The sequence below is a fragment of the Chelonus insularis genome, unplaced genomic scaffold (genome assembly GCF_013357705.1).
Source record: "Chelonus insularis isolate UGA/USDA-ARS -01 unplaced genomic scaffold, ASM1335770v1 contig_121_pilon, whole genome shotgun sequence".
NCBI lineage: Eukaryota > Metazoa > Arthropoda > Insecta > Hymenoptera > Braconidae > Chelonus > Chelonus insularis.
In genome coordinates this window covers 539,752-563,275 of record NW_023276363.1, presented here as the reverse complement: position 1 = coordinate 563,275, position 23,524 = coordinate 539,752, and the positions used below count along the sequence as shown (strand labels likewise).

Below are 23,524 nucleotides of genomic sequence, written 5' to 3'. Positions count from 1 at the left end.
GCTTATGATTACTATTACATACATTCTTATTTAAATCCATGTATATATATATATAAATATGTATATGTGGATGTAATGAACATTAACTTGTTTACTACTCCAACTTAATTTTCATTGCTATTCTAATAAACTCATACTGCCATTACAAACTTGTTCCCTCTTTATTTAATTGATTTATATGTATTTTTTTTATTTTCGAGTGTGATAAATTTTCATTTTTCCCATATTTTCCTTCTGTATTTTTTATATAACAACATATTTCGATATATTATATCATTTAATGCAGTGTTTCTCATCAAACTTCTCATACTTTTACATTGTACGCACGTGGCTGCTCTGCATAATCATTATCTCTAAATAGATAATATATTTACAATATGTACTCATTAAAATTCTTTCATTAGTTATTTTTATACTGGTTGTATCCTGACTGTAAATTTTTATATTCAAGTAAAAGCTTCTCTAGATCCAAAATAAGACTCGAAATCGTCCATCAGGAGTTAATAAAGCATGCAAAGATACGTTTCCAATCTCCATTTAAATAAAATTTAAATTATAATTTCTAGCACAATTTTTCATACTTGTTACTATTCAAGAATATTTAATTAACACGTGCCAGAAAAAAATAGTTTTATCTGATAATTAAATTTGTTTCTCAACTATTATGTAATTAAGAAATTCGATGATATCAAAAATTAATTGAAAAATGATTTATTTATCTACTTGGATTAAAAATTAATGAAGCTTATTAAATTGCAATGAAATTTATTTGTTCAACTCTAATAAATTTTTTCACATGTATGTATAAATGATCTCGTTAGTTTATTATTGCAAATGTTAAGAATGATTCATTCTTAGATTTGACCTTGATACTATATTCTTACACCTACTCACATCAATAAGATACTTATACGTAAATAAAGTATAAATGTGTTGATAATTTATCATCATAATGAGCTTTAGTTCTAAAGTACTCTTCACGTGGCTTTGAAAGATATTAAAAGTTGTATTGCATGAAGAGTAAACTCAAGTAATATTATTAAGTCTTTAAATAAATTATTATTGATATCAAATTCATAATATTAAGTGCCACAATAGATAGGTATTAGAATAAAATATCAGAAAAAAACTATAAACAGCTGAAAGTCATTTAAATAATTATTTATAGTTGTTTACAATTATTTCGTGTCTATACATAATGGTTATTATTCATATTTAATAGAGAGAATATGAATAATAATTAAAAGTTTAATGAGTTCGATTATTAATATCATAATAGAGATTCTATTAAATAATGATGACTTCAGTAAAATTATTGACATCAACTGTTATTTATTTGGAGTAAATAAATGGAGATGATGTAATCAGAGAAAATAATGATTTATGTATGAAAATTTTTGTCAAATATTTTCGCTGATAGTATAATTTAATATATAAATTTAGAAAGCAGATTTGCGACGTTCAGATAATGCATATTGTAAACAATCGTAAGCAGAAATGAATGTCAGGCAATCGTCCAAGTTCTCACTATCATAAACAGTTTCACCTGTTATCCATTTCCTCAACGTTTTTTAATTCTTTTATCTTTTGTATTTATTTTGGTTGATCCTAAGATCTGAAGTATAGGAGTATAAATATCTGCTGAAGAAAAACCTTTTGCATTTATCGCTTTTTATTTGCACCAAGGTAATAATAGAGATAATGTAAAATAACAGTTGAAAATTTGTTGCAGACATTTTTCATTCTTCCTCCACACTCTTTATCACATAAATAATATAATAACTTTATTTTTTAGTATGCTAAAAACAACAATATATTTTTTGATTGTATCATAGATCAGTTTTTTCTTTAAAAATATTTCAAAACCATGAATACAGAACACCAAGTAGATTTAAATTTAATCTTAAATTTAGAGGTAATTCATGTCAAGTATAATTTCTTCCTTCCTTGGAGCTTTCTTTCACCGTTTTTCTATTCCTTGTTCAAAGAAAATGCTGTTAATATCTAAGTCTTTCTTTATTTTTTATTTTATACTCATTTCAAATAGCGAAAAAAAGATTTTTTTTGTCATAATAATTTAATTTAATTTTTTTTTAAATCTATAACTTAGGGACTGTATAGTACTCAGGAGATACCGAATAATTATTTCAGATAACATTTAATGTTATGGGAGTATACATACGCATGAGTTGTACGAGGTTAAAGTATCTGATTGTATCTCAAGTAAGACTTAAGTGCTTACTATTATTTGATAATAGAAAGATTAGAAAAGAGACAAAATTATTTGGCACATAAAAATATTTATTCTAGAATTAAAATCCAATTAAAGTTAATTTTATTTAAGTCCACTTTTATTTTTAACAAAAGTTATTTCTTTCGATCCAGTTATTAATAATAAAAACTTTATTCTTTTATACAATCATTTCTTGTTGCATGAATTTAAAAGAAATTATTAAAATGAGATTCTTTTAATTAAAAAAGAATTATCATATTTTTAAAGAATGTCTGCAATCCAATGTCGATAAAAGAATCAAAGATCGTTAAAGAGAACAATAATGACAACAATATCCACATGATATCGAACAGTTCAGATATGAAATCTTATGAACTATTTATAGCAGTAAGAATTATAATCAATACTAATATGATAATAATTAACAGTAACAAATAATTCATATCATATTTTTACTTATCAATGCTATTTACTACGTTGAACTTTTTTAATTCATAAAAAATCCAAAGCAAATAAGCTAGTTGTTGAATTTAATTTATCAATTTTGTTTAGATCGTTAGAATATTCTAGACTTATTGGAATCATTTAATGTAACGAATATTAATACGTGTTTGTTAAATTTGAGGTTCTCAGTGGAAATTTGTTGCAATGGGTTCGATTTTGTAAAACCCAAATTTTAATAAATCTCTATGTTTAAAGGTCCTCGCAGTTGAACACAATATTTTTTGAGGAGACGTCTGTGTGTGTGTGTGTATGTGCGTATGTTCGGAATTATTTTTGTCTCAATTATCTCGAGAACAAAAAATAATATCGACGTAAGACCAATTTCATTTGATGTATAATTACTCAAATTAAAACTGATTAGGTTTTCAGAAAAATTGGTCCAGCCATCAAAAAATTCAAAAAATGGTAAACTGGTAAACTTTGCAATTTACGCAAAACTTTTTTGCTTGATCTCCTAATAATAATAATAATTGATTTCGAAAACAAAACAATCTTTTCATCTTTTCCATTGGAAAGTTAGTTGTATGGACGTTCCGAGTCGCACTCAGACTACTAAAAAGCACTGATATTTCTTATTTTAAAATGCTATTAAAATACTGAGTTATAACACATAAAAACTTTTGAGCAAAATTCCTGATATTTGTCCGGTTTATGAATGTTTAGATAGCAAATGTTTGTAAAAGTAGGCAACAAAATATTTTTTGAGGTAGAATGAAGCTTGTGATACTTGATAGTATGAGGTGAAGTTGAAACGACGAAAAACCAACAATTTCTTACAAAAAGATCTAAAGAAAAATATTTTCTAGTATGTTTTTGAAAGTAATATTTATTTATTCTGAAAAAAAAATTTTTTCTCCAGAGGTAGTTTTTAATATTATGAATAAAATGATGCATATCATTGCAATTTTTTTTACACAGAAACCATTCAGTTAAGATACTCAAGTTATTTTGAAAATAATTCTCCACGATATACTAATATAGCCATTTGGCATTTTATAACTATTTCACTTTCTATTTATACCAATATATCAATAAAAATTAGTTATTAAACTAGTTCTGTTCATAGTTCATTTACTTCTCAAGTCATATGCGTTCATAATGATTTTCATATTCCATTCGACATTGATCTTATGATCATTCCATTCCATGATTTCAATCCATGACTATAGATATTTCTATTTTCAACCTTCACATATTACGTATGCATTTTGCAACTCAAAAATTGACATTCACAGGCCCGTATGATAGGCGTAAATTTTCATTAACAAGTTTTGCATAATTCATTGGATAGGTGAGAGCTAAAAATTTTATATCAGTTAACTTAAACAGGTATCATATTAGTTGCTAGAAACGGTCATAGAGCCAATGCAATTGTGCATCTAAAAGCTCACTGCAGAAATGGACGAGCCTACCTCCAACTCTCGGGATATTTCGGGAGCCCCGAATGTGAAGGATATTTTCGATCGCCGACCCTCCAATCGCCTTATTTGAAGTCTGCAAGTGTCCAAAGTAAACTTCACTACAGGCAGCACAGATATGTATTAACCCAGTTATGTCTTATGGCCAATGCTTCTCGAAAGATTTCGTCATCAATCATATTCGATGCACTTATTTCAATCTATCCTAGTTTGAACAAAACGGTAATTTATTGATTACTTTTGATCTTCAATATCATGGAAAGATGATCAGATAATTTTTCTTCACAACAAATATTTTTTAATAGAAATGATTTAGTACTTTATTTTATTTATAAGTTACTGTTTCACATGTGCATACATTTTAGTAGAAAAGGAAATTACTTCACTCTGAAGATTAGTTTTTTATGTCTCTACTCTGCTTTGACTTCTCTATATATACTTTGAGAAATTGCAATTACCTCTCGGTACATAAACGCTATATCTGTTTATATATTACAGTAGTTTATCACGTGTTGACAATTTTGGCATGACGGATGCCCTTATGTCTTGCATCACTATCTATATTGTTCAAATACAATTATCCTCGAAATAATTGTAAATTGTATTACATATAATATTGGCCTCTATAGCAAAAATAAGTCAAAATCTAATTTGAATTGTTATCATATATCCTAGATTATATTTTATTATAAGTTGACATTTCATTTGTTAGAAATGCTGATTGAAATTCATCAGAGGATGTATTTTGTCAGAATAATTAATAATAGAAAGACAGTTACGATTTCTTTTGTACACATGTGATGGTTCAACGACTGACACTTGATCAATATATCATATTATATATATATTCCGACGAAAAATGTATGTATTCAGAGAATAGAATCATATAAAGAAAAAAGTTAGTAAATGTGTGTGGAATAGAAATCGATTTTAAGTAAAGAAACTTCTATTCTCTCATTTTCTTATGTTCTTTATGAACATATTAAATATACTTCAGCATTAAAGAAAAAAATTATCTGAAAGTTTCGTTCAGCAAAAAATTATAATCCAGTAGGGTGGATATAATGGGGGAAGAAATTACAGTTTTTTCTTATTTTATTCTATTTATGGAATTTATTTGTGATAAGGAAAAATTTATCAAAAATCAGCAATAACAGTAAATAAATGAAGGTTCATAAATAAAGATTAATACAAGTTTATGTTTTTGTCCCACCTATTTTTAGGTTTATACTACTTAATTTCAATAATAGTATCAAATATTAACGTTAATTTTATTGATGATTTATGAGTAGGACACAGCTGGGTTAAATTATTTTTATGATTAATAAAAAACCTGTTAAAAATGCTAAAAAATAGAATCGCTTCAACAGGGACTTGAACCCTGGACCCTCAGATTAAAAGTCTGATGCTCTACCGACTGAGCTATTGAAGCCTTGAAGAGCTTTGCCAAAACGCTACTTTTACCCAAACTCACCCTCTCGAGTATCAACTGACTAAAAATAAAAATCAATATGAGAAAACGATTCATTACATACATTTTTTACTTAACCATCTTTTACTTCATTGCCTCACTTGAATAAACTCAGAGCTTAAAAAGGCTTCTAGAAGTTAAATCCAACCTTTCAGGTTTCAGTGCAAATGCTATTTTTTAATCTTAAACCAAGTTCGAACATTAGATTTCATTGTAGAATTCGATACAAAAAAAATTATCAAGATTCGAATTTAATTGATAAAAGTTTGATACATAAACACAAATTAAATTACTATCAGTGTCATATACAAGTTTTTTATAGTTCAGTAGCCAAGAAAAAATACCTAAAATACCGTAAAATATTCATATTTCAATTTCTTATTAAATTTTCCATGACTTGTTTTCTGTTTTTTTTTTTTTTTGTTAACTTTGAACCCTTATATCTTTTGTCTATAACAGCACTCTTTAATGCTAATTTAAGAGCAGCTGAGATTCATCCTGTTCTAAATAATGACTATCTCACTTTTTCAAAAAATTTTATTTTTCAGCTGAAAAAAAAATAAAAACATTGTTTTCATTACCTTCACCTGAAGAATAACGGTATACCATTATTTCATGAAAACAATGATTAATTTATACTTGAGTAACTTTTTTTCTTTGCTCTCTAGAAAGACAAGGCCCTAAATTACGACTACTGAACTATTAAAGAACCCGCAGTGTGAGTAATTAATCTGATCATGATCAGGTTGAAGTGTGCTCTAATAAATTTCTATTTGGATAATTTCTCAATACTACTCGAAGCATTATCATGACTATCATTAGCTCATTATACACTAGTCCGGCGATAATACTATTGTTAGATCCACATTTCACGCATAGCAGCCAATACTACATTAGCTTAGTAATTAGTCATATGTCAAAACTCCACTCAAGCCTATTCCTGATGTTGCTGATGATACAATTTAAACTTTTGTTCCCATGAGATTCCTTATTGTTTTTCTTTAGATTAAACTCAAACCATTGTCTCCATCTGTCGTATCTTTCTCTTATGGTGAACGTGATCTTCATGTTAACTAGTTCTTCAAAGTGTACGTATTATTTCTGTATAAAAAAGCTATAGTTTTAAAGAATTAATCAATTTTTCTTATTTTCCATGACTTGAGAACACTTTATTACCCCTAATTGTCCACAATCACTGTTATCACTGGAGAAGTTTCATTCTTTCATAGAATATTTAAAGATATAACTCTAATAGAAGCAATCAGATGGTGACGTGTCTATATTCACCGTTATGAAGTGGAGTCCAAACTATAGTAAAAATTGTTACTGGTCTGACCACTACTTGTCTAAAAGTAGTCTTTCAATTTCTACTTCACAAATGATATTGATCAACCATGTCTAACATATGAGATACTTTTTGTAAATAATTTTGATACAAACAATGATAAAAATGTCAACTAACTAAAATAATTAGCTTATAAAAAGTGTTAAGATCAGAACTAATAGAAACTTGTGCAAATGCATAAAAGAAAATAATTGATTTAAGCATGAGTACACAAATCACAGTCATTACTTAGAGAAGTAGATGATGAATTGAACAGAATTTCATCAAACCAATCAAAATACCTTCAATATCCTTTTTATATTCAAGTCCAATAATTGGAATGATTCATGTTCATGAGGATGATGATGAGTTAAGGTAAATCTGAGCAGAGATTAAAATCTTGAGCTAAATAAGGTCATATTGTCTGTGTTGCTATCATTCATAGGTATTTGGGTAATTGAAATTATCAAATGATATTTATTCTAGACAAGCAGATACGATAATCACACTTAGTGGTTTTAGACTTAAAGCCTAACAAATATATTTAAGTTATTATATGTCTTTACTCACTCCCATTATACTGACACGTGATAAAGCCCAATTATCTTCTCTACATACATCTCGACTCGAAATACGATCGTAGAATACAATACATTGTAACATGATCAAACTGCGGCATCCGTATGTAAATGAGGGTCGGTATTACTCGACAATATATACCAATTCAATGGCTTACTGGGACACGAATTGCATTAACATATTAGTGAGAAAGTATCGCGAATTGTTTTGTATGCATAACTAAAGAATATTGATTAATGAAATTTCATACAATCCAAGAATTAGTTTTGTATTTTGTAAGAAGTTTGAAACAAAAATATACCAGTTGGTTTCTTTAATTTACTGAGATATGAAAAAAACATTTTTATTTTTCTTCTGTTGAAAATTCTGATGGTATAAAAATAGGCACCCAACCAACAAAATGCGTGCATGACTTTTTGTTCTTTATTTATTTTAATACACATACATATAAGGACCGATGTGATCAGGAGAGCTCTACAGTCCTCTAGAGGTCAACGTCAAAGACCATGAAGGTGGAAATTTATAGATCGATAACAATCATGAAATTACTTTTATGTCTTTTCAAGGACAATAACAAAAACAAATTATTTTTTTTCGAGTTAAAACTCATGGATTTATTTAATTATAAATAAGTTCATTACAATTCATTAAATGAAAATAAAACATGAAAGAGTTTTAATAAAATAACATTATTTAATTACCGAGGGTAATTAACTATCGTTATAAATTTTCTGGTATAAAATATTAAAATTTTATGGAAGATTTACCATTTGATATATTTAATAAATATATTTGCACATGAATTAGCGAATTAATTATGTTTATGATAATGGATTTAATATTTATCTGAAATAATTCTACCTACCATAATTTTTTTTTGTTTTCTCTCAGTTTTAAAAGTTTAATAACATGAAATTTTCCTCTACATTTTTAAACCTCACACTTTTCCATAACTTGTTTGGAAAAGGTCAGTATTACACTAATTCATGACTCATAACGAAATGAGTGCTTTAATAACTATTTGTAATTTACTTTCATGGTATATTACAAAAAAATTATAATAAAAATGAAGAAACCTAATAAGCTAGTCTCTTTCCTCATTTTTTTTTATCGTAGAACTATAAAAAATAAAAGTGACTAAAAATAAAGTAATCAGATTCATTATTATGTTGGTTTTTATGTTTTCTAAAGGGGAAGTAGCAAATTACCGAGTCGAGAGATATCTTGATAAGTTAGTTATTATAATTAAACCAATTCTTCCTATTTCTGTTGACAAGTAGCTTAAAGAACTCTTACTTTATTTTTCATTTTCTTAGCAATAGTAGCATCGAACTGTTTTTTATCTTCCTTTTATATATAGAGAAACTTTTCGCTAACAACACGCTAAATATAGCCACCCAGTGATACCAGGTGTTCCACCAAGTTATTTTTGTGTGCAGTTTTACTCTGCAATTTACTGAGGCTTACTCGTATATTTTTAGTGGCGAACGGCATGCGTTACCACTGCAATGTTTCGACATAGTTAAAAGTGAAGTGTTTATCAAATTGAATCTGGGAATGTCTTTATGTTATGTATGATATTTCTTACTCATGAATTTTTTTATTTGACACAAAAATGAAATAGTCAATTTAGAATATTTGTTCCAAATACTTTCTTATCAGTTATCGAGAAGTTTCTTGATAGCAGTTACAAAAAAACATAATTAATAAATAAGACAGCTACTTGAGTATCATTAATGACGTTAGCTTTCTTATTTTTGCGTAAAAAAACAAGATAAGCTTTCGTATTGCATTGAAAATTATTGAGAAGAATAGAATATGAGGATTGTGAGATTTAAATATACTATTTATTCTAAACAGACTCTTTATTTGCATCATTCATTGTTGAATGGAAAAAAAAGAAATATTTTTGTGATGTAATGAAACAAAAAAATTGTTAATATAATACTTTGTATAGATCAGGTGCGTCTGGAGTCCGTTGTTTGTTAAAATAGATTTTAGTCCCAACGTGATTAGAATGTTAATCAGATTTTATCGGTCACAGTCGGGCAGGTCAATGACTTTTCGAGATCAGTAGCTATGTCATATTTTAGCGATAAATTATTATTAAAGATTCATGTGTCGTATTAACTATTAACTAAAATTAACATAGTAATTGACTTATTTAAGATGTAATATTAGCAATCAAAGTAACTTCATCAATCAAAATTTTCTTTTGAAAATTTTTTAAAATTATTATTAAATTGCTCTAGTACATTTCATGACATAAATTGTATTAGAATTATTTATTGAAGATATTAATTAATGTTTAATTAAATAGAACAAAATAATTATCTAGTGGAATTGATATATCTAAGATCTAAATGGAGTATTTTAATGTAATATAATAATGATTTAGCAGTACTGAATTTTTCAGGACATTTAACTCGGATAATAGGTTGAAAACACGATCTGATTGAATTGATATATCTGTTTTTGGGTTCGAGAAATCGCGCAAATTTATGAATTCGACAAACGTACGGAATAGAACAGAGTCACGTGTCACACACGTGATGAACAGAATATACGAATGTCAATGCACGTGCATTACCTATATAGTGAAGCATTAAATTTTCAAACATGAATAATAAGTTTTAAAAATTGTAGATAAATAATGAATCAAAAAAATTCCAACCTTCTAATCTTTTACCTCAATAATCTTCTTTTGAATGAAATTAATGCAATTTTTTAGAAAGCAAAATAATGATACAAAAATAATGATGTCATTAACGTTAATTTAATTAAAAGCATTTTCTATAAAATGTTATACAATGAATTTTTTATGATTTTTCTATAGCTTCAAATAAAATGTTTTCTTAATTAAGTAATTATTATTAATAAAGCTCATAATGGTAATAATACCTTACTTTACTGATGTGATATTTGTACTTCTATATTCAGCTAATAATTAAAATAGATAAGACTATCGTTGGCTTGTTAAAAGACAACACTGATTGTACAAACAAGATTTTTTTTTACGCCACATCATCCGATGTATAAAGAGATAAATCTTAATTAACGATGATTACACGTATGAAATAAATAGCCGTTATTATTCTGAAAACTTCACGAATGGAATATATTTATATATATATATATACTCAGATATGCCATTCACAGTTACAAGGACAATTAACAAAAGTTGACTATTATAGATTAGTCGTTAATAGTCTTTATGTTGAATGTTAAATAATGATAACTGCAATAAAGATTAAATTACACTAGGTCCAACATTCATCCTTCTGCAATTCATTAAATCTCTGCAGATGTCGACTGAGGAAGTGGCTATTAAAAGCAATTAGTTGGTGCTGTATCAAAAATGATTATCATTTTATTTACTTTAATTATTTGTGCTATCATTCCACTGATTAAAACTCATTTTTTTTTATTCCTTTGAGACTAGATTTTTTTAATTGCTGTTCTTTTATAAATAAATCTTAGAGCGGTGCGGAACATTAAAGTGTTTAATGAAAAATATTGCTATAGATTGAATGGTAGTGCTATCTGGTGTAAGTGAAATTTACAGTTAGCATTAGTAACAGAGTAGAAGTTTATGAAAGTCTTTAATTTGCAAATCACCGACGTCGAGGAGGTTGTTTATTATCGTTTGCATCTGTCTTGATCATCGATGGTGAAACATTGAGCGAATATTCAAATGCCACCTTCATTTCCGCAATGATTCTCCTCTTCTGACAGTTCAACAGACTATTATTGACGCCCGATCGATCATATTATTGGTCGATGCTTCATGAAATCAACACGTTTTATTTGATTATTTTCAACATCCGTAACGTTTACTGTTATTTATCGACATTTTTTTGTTATTACAAATAAAAAAAATTTTATTTGTACTGTTTATTATTATAAATATCCTTTGATATTAATTATTAATTGGTTCTCCGTGAAAAAAAATTTCTAATGAGTGGAAAAATTTGATATTATATCATTATAAAACATTTTACATGTTTTTTTTTTTCCTTTCGTGCTTATGAAAGCTTATGAGTCACGAAAAAGATATAACTGACAAGAAATAGAAAAGTATATGTTCATATGTGTCATCAAGACTCTCAACCATTTTTTTTTTCTATCTTGGTTGTGTATTTTTGCATATTTATCACTTTTGAATACAGTTTATACACTTATCGTCTAGAAGATCGATGTAATCGTACTCAATCTACAGAAAATATTGAAATGCATTAAGAGTCTCTTATAAATAGGATTGTTGATGGGTAGCTCGATTTCCGATAAAAGAAGAAAAAACAACTTGTTTTATTCGGAGGGGAAAGTGAAATATAACGGGTCCTCAAGACAAAACGACTCTTGAAAAATTTTCTAACAAATAAATTTTCCTCTTTTTATGGAAATCGACAATACTTGAATATTCATGAGAAAATATTTATTTTTTATTACAAATGTTTGCCCTTGGAATAGAAAATTTTTTGTTAACGAAAAATAAGTAAACAAGGTTTTCTTTACATTAATATAAGACAATAAATTGTTTTTTTTATTCTCTAGTGAGTGATATTCCACGTTGAATAACAATTTCATTGTTTCAATAAAACTCCCACTTTTGAAAGAAATAATTATAAAAATCCATTATATTATTTTTCATCTTACAGAATCAACGTTCAATGTTTAAGTACATATTTTTTGATATCTAGATCAAATAAAATTATCATTGTTAACAAATAGCAATGAATTTTATATATAATTCGAAATGAAACTTTGATAAGATAACAAGTTAGACAGTAGTGGTGTATGACATTTGATACAGTTATAAATATCGTATAAATTCACAAAAAGAAGCCATGAGCGGTCAAGTTGAGTAGCCAAATTTTCTTACCTTGCCTCAACTCGTCTACTCTTTCATGCCAAACCGAAAGGAGCATCGGCAATGCATCCATGGAAATAAAAGGCTCACACTGACATTCTATGCATTGTTGTGAGGTGAGTTCATGCGTGCGGTTGGCAACAGCTACCAGAAATTCTACCATACGATAGTTACGACAATTCGAGCAGACGGCCTGGTGCCAGCGTTAAGATTGTCCTATGCTATCTACGTATGTGTGTGAGTGTTTCTTGACTCACTCTCTCTTTTAGTTTCCCAGTTATCGTTTTGTTGTCTCTCTTTTTGTATTTGTCCCTTCACTGACTGCGTGAATGCGCTTCTTTCTTCACGTCACATCTAATCCAGTTGTTGGCATGTCATTTACACTTTTTCTATCTTCCTCAAACACACACACACACACACACACATGTTGGTAGGGACAATTTTTCTTTCATTTACTTTTCATCTCCTTACTTCTCGTTCCTCAGAGTCGAGGTCACAGCAGTGGGAGGAGGCCTCATCCGTTATGTAATCTTATCTTTGAAATTGTAATTGGCACCTTCAATATTCCAGGGACAAGTTATCATATTCATTTTTTTTTCATTTAACTATTACAACGATCTATATTTTTCTATTCTCCTGTGTAAAAATGAATATCTATTGATTAATTGCATGTAATTCAATCTTTTAATTTATTTATTTATTCACAATATTATTTATTAATTATTTTTTTTAATTTATTAGTTTTTATATTTATCTGTCATTAGATTTTTTTATTCCTACAAATAGAAGATCAACATTAATTTAATAAAAACCCGCAACCTTTTTTTTATTCTCCAATTGACCATCATGTACATTACTGACCTAAATCAACTGTGATGATGATACTCATAAAAGTTGATAGTTTATTAATAAAATTAATTCTACTTAAATTCACATTAATTTTTGTTTTAATTTTTTTCTGGTAATAATTCAACTGATTAGATGAACATTAAAAAAAAGCTAAACAATAAAACTTTGAAATAAAAATAAAAAATCCTTCAAGTGCTTAATTAATTTATTATTTTTTTTTTTTGAAATAAAATATCACAAAGACAAAAATTAGTCATAAAAAATTGTTAAATGTTTTTTTACCATCTAATCCTAATTGATTATTATTAAAAAAAAGTAAACTTCAACAAATAATCAGCTCTTAGTCATCCATAGTCGTTAATATCATATATGCCAGAAGCACAATAAAAAGAAATGACCATGGCCTATTTATGTGCTCCAACAAAATAAAACATTTTTTATCTTTTATTACCACTTATAGAATAACTGTATGATAAAATCGAATTTGAATTTTTGATAGAATCATATTAATATTGACGAGAAGTTGAACTTGTCAATAGTCATGATCAACTCAGTGCAGTAGATATTACAATTTATGTTTAAGTAAGAATTCATAATAGTTTGAGTAAAAAAGTAATACTATGAAATGTCTAATATGGAAACCTTGAAACATTAAATAAGTGATATTATGGACTACAATTGGATATAATCTCTCTCGATCACGCGCATGATTCGTGTGTAAGACTTATCTACATTAGGTCGGATGTTGCTTGCAAGATTCAATCGCGAGATAAAGACAGAAAAAAAACAAGAGGAACTAGAAAATTGTCTGGCAACTGTTCAGATCTAAACTCGTGCCTGAGCGAACGTGAGCTGCATCATGTGTATACCTGTGTATGCGTTTATGAACATACACGATCGCAAAGAAGATATTTCTGTCATTTATATTATGTGGTATATATGTATTGTCGATACTAATACGAAAACTTTTGATGAGCATGAATTATTGAACAAATAACACACAGACGTAATCTGAATAATCTGTTGTAATACATGGGCGCGTCAGTTAACTATTTTAAAGTCACATATGACTCACATCTACGAATAATTCTAAGGTTCGTTAATTAATTATTTTTATATCAATCAAAGCATGATGTTTATGTAAGACTCAACTGCTTATTTAATGATTGAAGTGGTTTAATAAATAATAATTACCATTTTTGAATATTAACTGAAAAAAATAAGAAGTAGCCAATTAATATATGCAATCTAGAATATTTTTGTTTATTCTACATTTTAATGAGAACACTGTCGGATGAGTTAATATTATTTTTAATTTAGTCTATTTATTTTTATGCGAACGAAGACGTGAACTATTTTCCTACGGATCTGGGTTTTCGACAAAATTTTATTCTACTAGATCAATATTAGAATAATTATTAAATTATTAATCATTAGCGATAATAAATTTTCGTCATTTTTGGAGTAATAAATAAAAACTTTATTATATTTCTCTAAATTTATGGAAAAATAATGTCAATCCTTGATAGCTTCATTAAAATCCAATATCTCAAGATTAATTCTTGAAAAGAAAATTTTTTATCTGCACAAAATGTTTTTTTAATTCTCTAGATTATTGAAAGCTCAATTATTTTATCATCAAACTCCAATTAATTTCAACTGTCAATTTCCTTTCTCGAAATTGAATTTAAAATAAATATAACTTGAATGCATTTTAATTCACTTTTTTATTCGTTTTTCATTCCATCAGACATACAGTCTTCTACATTTAGTTACAATAACTATTTAACTGTCTTTTACTGGCAACATGAATGACAGTTAAACTGCAGCCGATGCTACCAGCTTCTTGGTTATTTTTTTTAATACTTTTTAATACTTTTTTATTCAATTTTTTTCCGACTGTGTTCGTGCTCAGCACGATACCTTGCGATCTGGATAGAGTGTGTGCACTGTAAACAGTGTATGCAGTAAGATGGGTATATTGTTCCTGTCTATGTAATCCGGAAGACAGACCGATAAACACGCTTTATAGAATCTCGAATAACCTCTTATGCAAATCACTTAGCTACCTGGTAACATAAAATTTCCGTCACTGCTTCTAGCGGTTTTACTTCTGGCATAAATGTCAATCCTATCGTCCCTACAGACGAATTATCATGGAAGCAGTTTTTACATCCGGTTTGGAAAACGACACAAAACATTTTTCTTTTTAATAAAATACAAAGCGAGGAGAAATGTAGAAGAATTCTTTTTTTTTGTCTATTTCATCATTCCCATCATTATTATCATCATCATCGTCTGCCATTTCTAAAGATTGAAGATTTTTCTATAATAATTGAAAACTTTATAATCCATCATTCAATATTTTTTTTTAGTTTCATGAATATAAAACAAATAAGAATGAAAAAGAAGAGAAATGTTGCAGAGTAAATGCTTGGAAACTGGTATAAAAGCGTCTCTTGTTCTACGTATATCATCCGTGACGTGATATATCATCAAATGGGAAACAAGAAGATGCACGTTTTCTCTGCTTTCTCATATATGTAGACAAACTATGTATGAATAACAGAGCATGCTAGAGGACATTATGTTGATATAATAGCTATGTCTACGGAAATTATACTTGGATAACATGGATGCAAATCGAAATTCGATCCATCTCATTTTTTCCAATTCGATATCAATGACGTTCTTTTTAACCTTTTAAAATATTCAGATTATATTGGATGAGCATATAGACATTATTTTCAATAACAGGTCTAATAATCATAATTAAAAAATGTGAATGCAAACATACATACTTCATCATCAATTATCGTCATTTGATATTGCTTTGAGATAATGTACTATCTTCATATTGAGAACATTTGTTCCATATTTAAACTGTAATGTTTTTAACAGATATCCATTTTACATATTCCATGAGTTTATGATAGTAATATTAAAGATTTTATTCCAACAGATTTACCTAAAATAATCTTTGAATAAAATTGTTGAAATATTATTTAAATTTGTTTTATTTATACCTGCATCATTTTGTTGATTTTTATTAAATTAAATAATTTTCTTCAATAGTCAATTTAATTATAAATCAGGTTTTGTAGCATTTGTGGAGAAAAAATATCTTTAATTTAATAAAAATGTATGAAGGAGATAAAAAATATGATTTTCGGTTATAAAATTATGATAATAAATGACTTAACATTGAACGTGACTAATCTTATATCGCTTATGGAGTATAATACCGCAGTTGAGTTGTCAACATGTTTTTCTCACATTTTTATAAAATCATCTGATTTCTTTATGTTATTTATTGACGTGAGTGTTTGCACGTCTATTCAGATTTTTTTCTCTGTAGCAAATAATTGTCCATTTATATTAAACATTTTTCAATTTATTTCTACATATCTATTATTTTTCTACATTATTATCTCTGAAAGCACAAGATTAATAATTTACTATTTAATTTCGAAGCTAAAACATCAGAAGGACATTAATCTTTTATTCTGCAACTTTTCTATAAAATTAGCAACATGTCTTTATTGTATACACTAGACAATCTTGTTATTGAGTTCACTGAATCATCTGCACGCGAAGTGACTACGTGACAGTCCATCAAAAGTTTATTAATCTAATATTTACGTCACTCAAACATGTAATGCACATACGTGACTTCGCAAATATTCAATATTTACGTTATTAATATTACCAATAATTATGATTAATGCGTGTGGTTGAAAGTTTTTTATTCATTTCTTTTGGATAAATTATAGTCTGATAAGCAGAAGGGTATCTAAAAATAATCAAATGTGGAATGGACTTATGAAAATTAATAATTTCGTTTTCATTAGTTCTCCAATTTATTTGGAAATTTACTGAAAATATTCCGATAAATAACGTCCTTAATCATTGACCATAAAATTCACTAGATAAAGACTGACTTATTTATTAGTGGGAAGAAAAACAATTTTTTGTAAAATAAATTATCAATTCCCAATTGCATAAACTCATTTTATCGAATATTATTCAGTAAACTGCTACCTTTCTTCAAATTGATAGCAATACTAGAATTTCAGTCAATCGATCGTCGCCTAAGATTTCCTTTAATCTGTAATTTGCATAATTAGGCTGTCATACAGTAATGATTACTTGAACTTGTCAGTGCACATAATATTTAACAAGCTAACATACGTAAAACTAGAAAGTTAATTAAAGCCTCATTAATTTTTTTTGCTTTAAATCAAAACTATTCTACCTAGTTCAAAGCTATTTTTTCTTTATGGCTTAACTCTTACAGCTTCATTGAATGGTTCAATGAACAACAATGGAAAGTTTAAAAGAAATAGCGGTCAAATAACTAAGAATATTTCTGTCTTCTACATCAATAATACTAGGAAAGAGATGAACTGTGGAGTGGAAAAACTAGACGCAGTGTTTTCCAATACAATGACAACAGAGGTATATATTTGAGAAGTATAAAGACAGAAGAATGAATAGGTTTTAAAGTAATGGAGTCTTATGAGCAAGGATCAATACTCACAACGTTTCTCTTTATTTTCTTTATTCAGTTCCCTCTGATTTAATGTTTTTGACAGTACAATACTTTTGACAGTTTCTATGGTCAGGGTTTGGGAAGAATTTTAAAACCTTAAAAAAAGAAACAAATTTTTTATTTCCAAATTGAAGATCTTCATGACATAATTTATTAGTTTTATTTCTAATCAGAATAATATCATCCATAAATTACAAGCCTATATTAGTTTCAACACTGACACGAACTTCTAAAGAAGTAGTAGCTGATAAGGCATAAAAATTATCTGGTCTACTTCATAGTGATTCAATATATTATTATCGGTTGATATGTGTAAACATCATAAACTTTCATTCGTTAAGTGGATCTAGACTGCTTATTACATGATATCACTAAAAAAAGACAAAAAATTGACCAAACTAGGTTACAGTTTTAGACAATAAACAGACTAATACAGAGACGATAAAGAGATGATACATTTAGATGCAACTTAACATATAAACACGGATATAGTTTCATCTTCGTAATCTAATTAAATGGATGATGAAATAAGCTTCCGTGTTGCATTAGGGTAATATTCATATAATTTATCGAGGTCCTGATATCAACAATATTATTTCATTAATTACATTGCCTTGGTAATTTTTGCTCCATGTTATTCTTTTCGAAATTGCTGATATGTCTTTGTTATTGATCATCTTTATTATTGGCTATTTCATCTTTTTCTTTTAATGTTTATTGAAATATTTAAACTGTTTTAAGCGGAAAAGATATTGAAATCTATTTAAATGATACACTAATTGTCTTTTCAATACTCATGTGTCCGGTTAATATCCTTTATCGAAAAATTTTGTATATTTCTTTGTTTGCCTTTGTTTGCTTTTGTTCATAGAGTGTGTCATTCACAACCCTCGAAAAATGTACAGATGATGTTAGTCACGATTCAGCGGATCCCTCTAAACTCGTAAATGTTCTTTATGGTCTACCTTGACATGGATTTTCCGTTTGTAACCTAAATCTCTGTTGCTCATTGGCTAAAAAAGGCGGGAAATATAAAAACGCATGAGAATTGGTTTGGGTTAATACCGCTTTCGGTGCTTTTTAAAAAATATACAATCCATTGTGTATTATTTATTCCACTGAAAAAGAGAAATAAGAGTGAATATTACCTAAAAATTCAATAACTATAAATTACTTGTAACGAGTTTTGTCACCATGTTTTTTTTTCAGTCAACGCAATTTTGTTTAAAAGTGTTAAGAGCTCGTAAAAAAATGCTTCTGCTTTTTAATGGCATTTTAAATTATGATATTGTAGGCATAATAAAAAAAAACAATAGTAAGCAGTGTCTAGCAAAATATTTAAATTTTAAAAATGCATTATGTAATCATCTTTAATGTGTGATCTAACGTTATTTTTACTTTATGCATTTTTATAGTCGATCGATGACATGAAAAAATACATTCACTGAAGACTGACTAGTATATGTTATCAATAATTTACATAGTAATGCATGAAAAGAAGTAGAAAATAATTTTTTATCATCATTTTTAAAATCTTGTTTTCTATTAATAAATCACAAAATCAACGTTAAAAGAATTCATTTATTTTTATTAAAACAATTACTATCAATAAATGCAATCACATGTATCTTCAAGTGTGTGATGGCATAGTTTTAATGATAAATGATATTTTTTCTCATCAACTTATCTATTTATTTATTACACTAAATAGAAAAAATTGTTGTTGTACTTTTCCCCTACTAAATTCATCTTAAAGATTTCCTAATATTTTCTGAAACGCAGTTTCCAATACGTATAAGGGTTGGAATGTTTTTATTAGATTGTTGACATCTGGCCAACGCTACTTTTGTACCTTATTCACGATGTTGTGTGTATAGAGTTCCCCCTCGCAATCAACGTATGTGATATATTTCAACAGACTTAGTATGGCTACAGTGTACATGTGTAGAAATTCTTCTTCATATAAGACGTAGTTGACTGACTTTCTTGTCATTTTCACAACTTCCTTCAATATCTCCACCTACTTAAATTTTACTCGAAAAATTTTTTATTTTTTTTTTCCAAATTATTAATTAAATTTTCAAGATCAAAATGTCATCTTTCTCATCATTTAATATTTAACTACTATGCTAATCTGATTATTTGCTTTCGATTTTAATTATTTTATTGAATCTATAATGGTACATAAAATATTCATATAATTGATTTATGTTTCTGTTCTTATGAATAATTATCGAAGTAATGCTATTAATTTTATCAACACAGTAATCAATAGTACAAATTAATTTACTCCAAATTTTGAATAATTGCTCTCTCTCTCTGCTCCAAAAAAAATCAATACTGGCTACGATTATAAATAGATCATAACTATAAGCTACAGAGCTCTAGATATTATCAAGAAATAAATCATCATTAATTTCAAATTTTCATTCATATTTTATTTTTGTTTCAATAAAAAAAAAAGAAATTTATTTAGGTGGCTAGTGTAATCAATTTCTGTAATTTATTAAAAGTCAGATCTCAGATGGGGAGTACATTCTGATTGGAAAATAATTATGTCTCTAAAATATTATAATTAGCCAATGAAAATGATTGTAATGAATGCAAAGTTTATTAAAAGATTACGATAAAATAAATATTTTATTGTTCACATTAGAATTGAATAGCTCGTAATTTCTTAACAATTTTTCTCGTCTAGAATCGATAAAGTCTTTATAAAATAATGGGAAAGACAAACTTGATAGAAAATTGAAAACTAGAAATAGAAAAACTTGTATACGACTGGAACAGGTATGGAAAAAGGTTGTATTTATTTTATTTTCTTCTTACTATAATTTCCAAACTATTTTTCTCCCATGACAATGCATCACATTTTTTAAAAAAATAAAGCCAATAATATTTATTATAAATAAAAATTTTATTAATAAAAAATAAAAGATAATTTTTCTCTTATTTTTTAGAGTAAAAGTAATAGCTTGTAAATATTTTTAAACAAACAGTTTAAACATACTCTTGAACATTCAAGTCGATTAATGGAAGATATAAAAGCGATATGTTGGTACTTATAGCCGAGAGTGTATAAAAAAGTAGAAACAAAGCAAAAGAAATCTTAAAAATATTTTCTTAGATAGAACTAAGGGACATCTGGCATTACGTATGGGTGGATCACACAGTATGTTATGTATTGCTGAAAGCTTTTACATGAGTGTAACTTCAAGCATTTAAAGTTAACCAAACCGGTTTTTCAAGTTACGAAGCGCAGTTGGATCTTTAGCTTATGCTATTTGCGTGCACAGTATAAGTACTCAGTGTCAACTTTTGTCGTCATCGTGAAAATTACCGGCAAGGTTTGTTTTTTGTTCCTATTTCTCTGATGTCATCGCTTAGGTTGAATTGATGGCTATCGCTACTTCATAGATATGAAAATAGCTTATATTTATGTAGACTATAAATTTATTGTTATATGACGTTTTTATGTTGCAATGATGGAAATAGTAACTAACGGTATTATATAAACTAGATAGATAATATTGTGGAAACAATAAACTCTAGATGATATAAAAATAATTATTGAGAAAAGTAGAAGATGAAAAAGTTTTTAGAAAATTTAGCAAATTATTCCCAAGTTTTATAGACGGAATGGCAGTTTCCTTCTACTTCAATTCAATTTTGAAACCTCGTAAACCCCTGAGTCACAAAATAAAGACAGTTGTATTCTGTTCGCAATGGTTTTTTTAAACCTAGTCTCAGTTTGATCTCTTTTTAGTGATTCAAGTAGTCTTTTAAAGCAGAGAATTCAGTAAAAACCACTCACATTTATTTTAAGATCAGAATATATCTAGAGTTTAATCAAATAAAAATAATCAATAAAATTTTTCTAAATCCTTTCTAATTTGCAAACAAGAATTTTTCCTATCTCAAGTATTTTAATGCTGAATCTCTATATAAGATCATCAAGGATAATTAAATTTTTTATTCCGCTACCTACCTCAAACCCTACTGACCTAAATATGTACAAGTTGACTTCTTTAGAAGTTTCCTTCTAATTTCCTATTTAAAATCCATTGACCGAGACCTAGAAGTCTTGAAGGAGCAAGGAGGTGTCGATAAATCTTCGTCAAAACTTAATCACCAAGCAAAGAACATACTTATTATGTAACAATAATTTGAAATGTGTTAAGAGTAAAAAGGCAAAATAGAGTTAAACTGTCATGAAAGCTTAAAGTAAGGGGAGTATTTTTTTGCATACTAATAGTAGGGCAATTTCTATCGGTCGTAGTTAAGACCGTGTGTAAATCATTAGTCAACGACTTGCAGCACTATAGGCTAAACTTTCTGATGGTGGTTTCGTTGCTTTCTGCTATGTTAGCGAGAACTTTGCTCCGTTATAACGGCGTACAGCTTCAAAGGAGAAGGAAAATACATGGATTTAGAGTAGGAGAAGAAAAGGAGAGAAGTAACTGGTTAGTAATAACAGTATGGCAGTGCCGTAACGAGCTTTCCCGTCCATTGACCTCTCACGCCTTCATCACTAACCTCGCCCAATCCTTTATTCTAAATTATTACAGAATACGATATAATAACGTCAAATCACGTTACTTCTTGAAATAGTATTTTTTTCAATTTATTATCCAATCACGTAATAAGGCGAGAAAAATCATGACTACAAATGTCTCTTTGAGTTCGTCGTATGAAAGACATTTAATGAAAAGACATTTTCGCTTTTGTTCGCGTAACCCACCCAATCATATTGACATCAAATTGATTGACAAAGAATTTTCATGCTTGTCACCATTTGCTATTACTCTTTCTTGTCGTTTCTTTCGATATGTATTGCAATGGAATATTGATCAACGTGAGGTTAAGACGAACAGTTCGAAAGGTGTCACGGAAGTTCGGGTGCAACAACCGTGCGATCCGATTAAATATAAGGCACTCTCCGTGTAACGAGACAGATGAAAGGGGGAAAGGTGGAGGTATATTATGAAAGAGAGCAATGAACAGATATGAAGTTTTCAGCTTTTTTCTCTACATTGATACAAGTATTTAGTTTGATGGATTAGATAATATTTCAGCAAGATGGGGAATGATTTCGGGGGAAAAACTTTTTGATGGGGGAAATTTTTGGTTTTCTTTGTTAGTAAAAATATGATGAATTGTGATGGTATTTTTGATTCATTCATATTTCATGACTTTGGTTAACACATATTCATCAAGACAATGAAGAATTTTAAATACACATTTATATACTATTATAGTCTATAAAAAGACAACGATGAGTCATTTTTATGGCGTGATATATTATCATTAAGTAAATTTGTATAAAATTTTTAAAATGAATCATTAATTTTTTTGCAATTCATCAATATGTGAATCCTTTATATTTATCTTTTGAAGATTGGTCTGGTAATACGAGCATAAAAATTAAAATTCCAAACGTATCAGTGTACAATCGATATCACTTTGAATAATAAAAAAAGTCCAATTAATATTTTCAGTGCATTCATATTCAAAAGAAAAAAAATTCTCCACAATTATCAATTAAATAATTGAGAATAAAATTCATGAAAAAATATACTACTTATTATTTTTCTATTGTAAATGAGAATTTTTTAAATTTGTGCTCCAAAAAAAGAAATTTTTTGTATTCTTGAAATTTAATATTTTTCTGTAGAGTGTGTATGTTCATACATACTTTAAATATTATGCATTGTCAATACCACA

At 27.8% G+C, this 23,524-nt stretch overlaps 1 protein-coding gene and 1 non-coding gene across 2 annotated transcripts in view; one reads left to right on the top strand and one right to left on the bottom strand.

The window, feature by feature from the left end:
• Sesn (Sestrin) overlaps window positions 1-23,524 on the top strand; it is a 109,105-nt gene that overhangs the window by 72,149 nt on the left and 13,432 nt on the right. The gene's annotated exons all lie outside the window — the stretch shown is intronic.
• TRNAK-UUU (transfer RNA lysine (anticodon UUU)) lies at window positions 5,515-5,587 on the bottom strand. The gene has a single exon. It is a non-coding gene; the product is annotated as a tRNA-Lys (tRNA).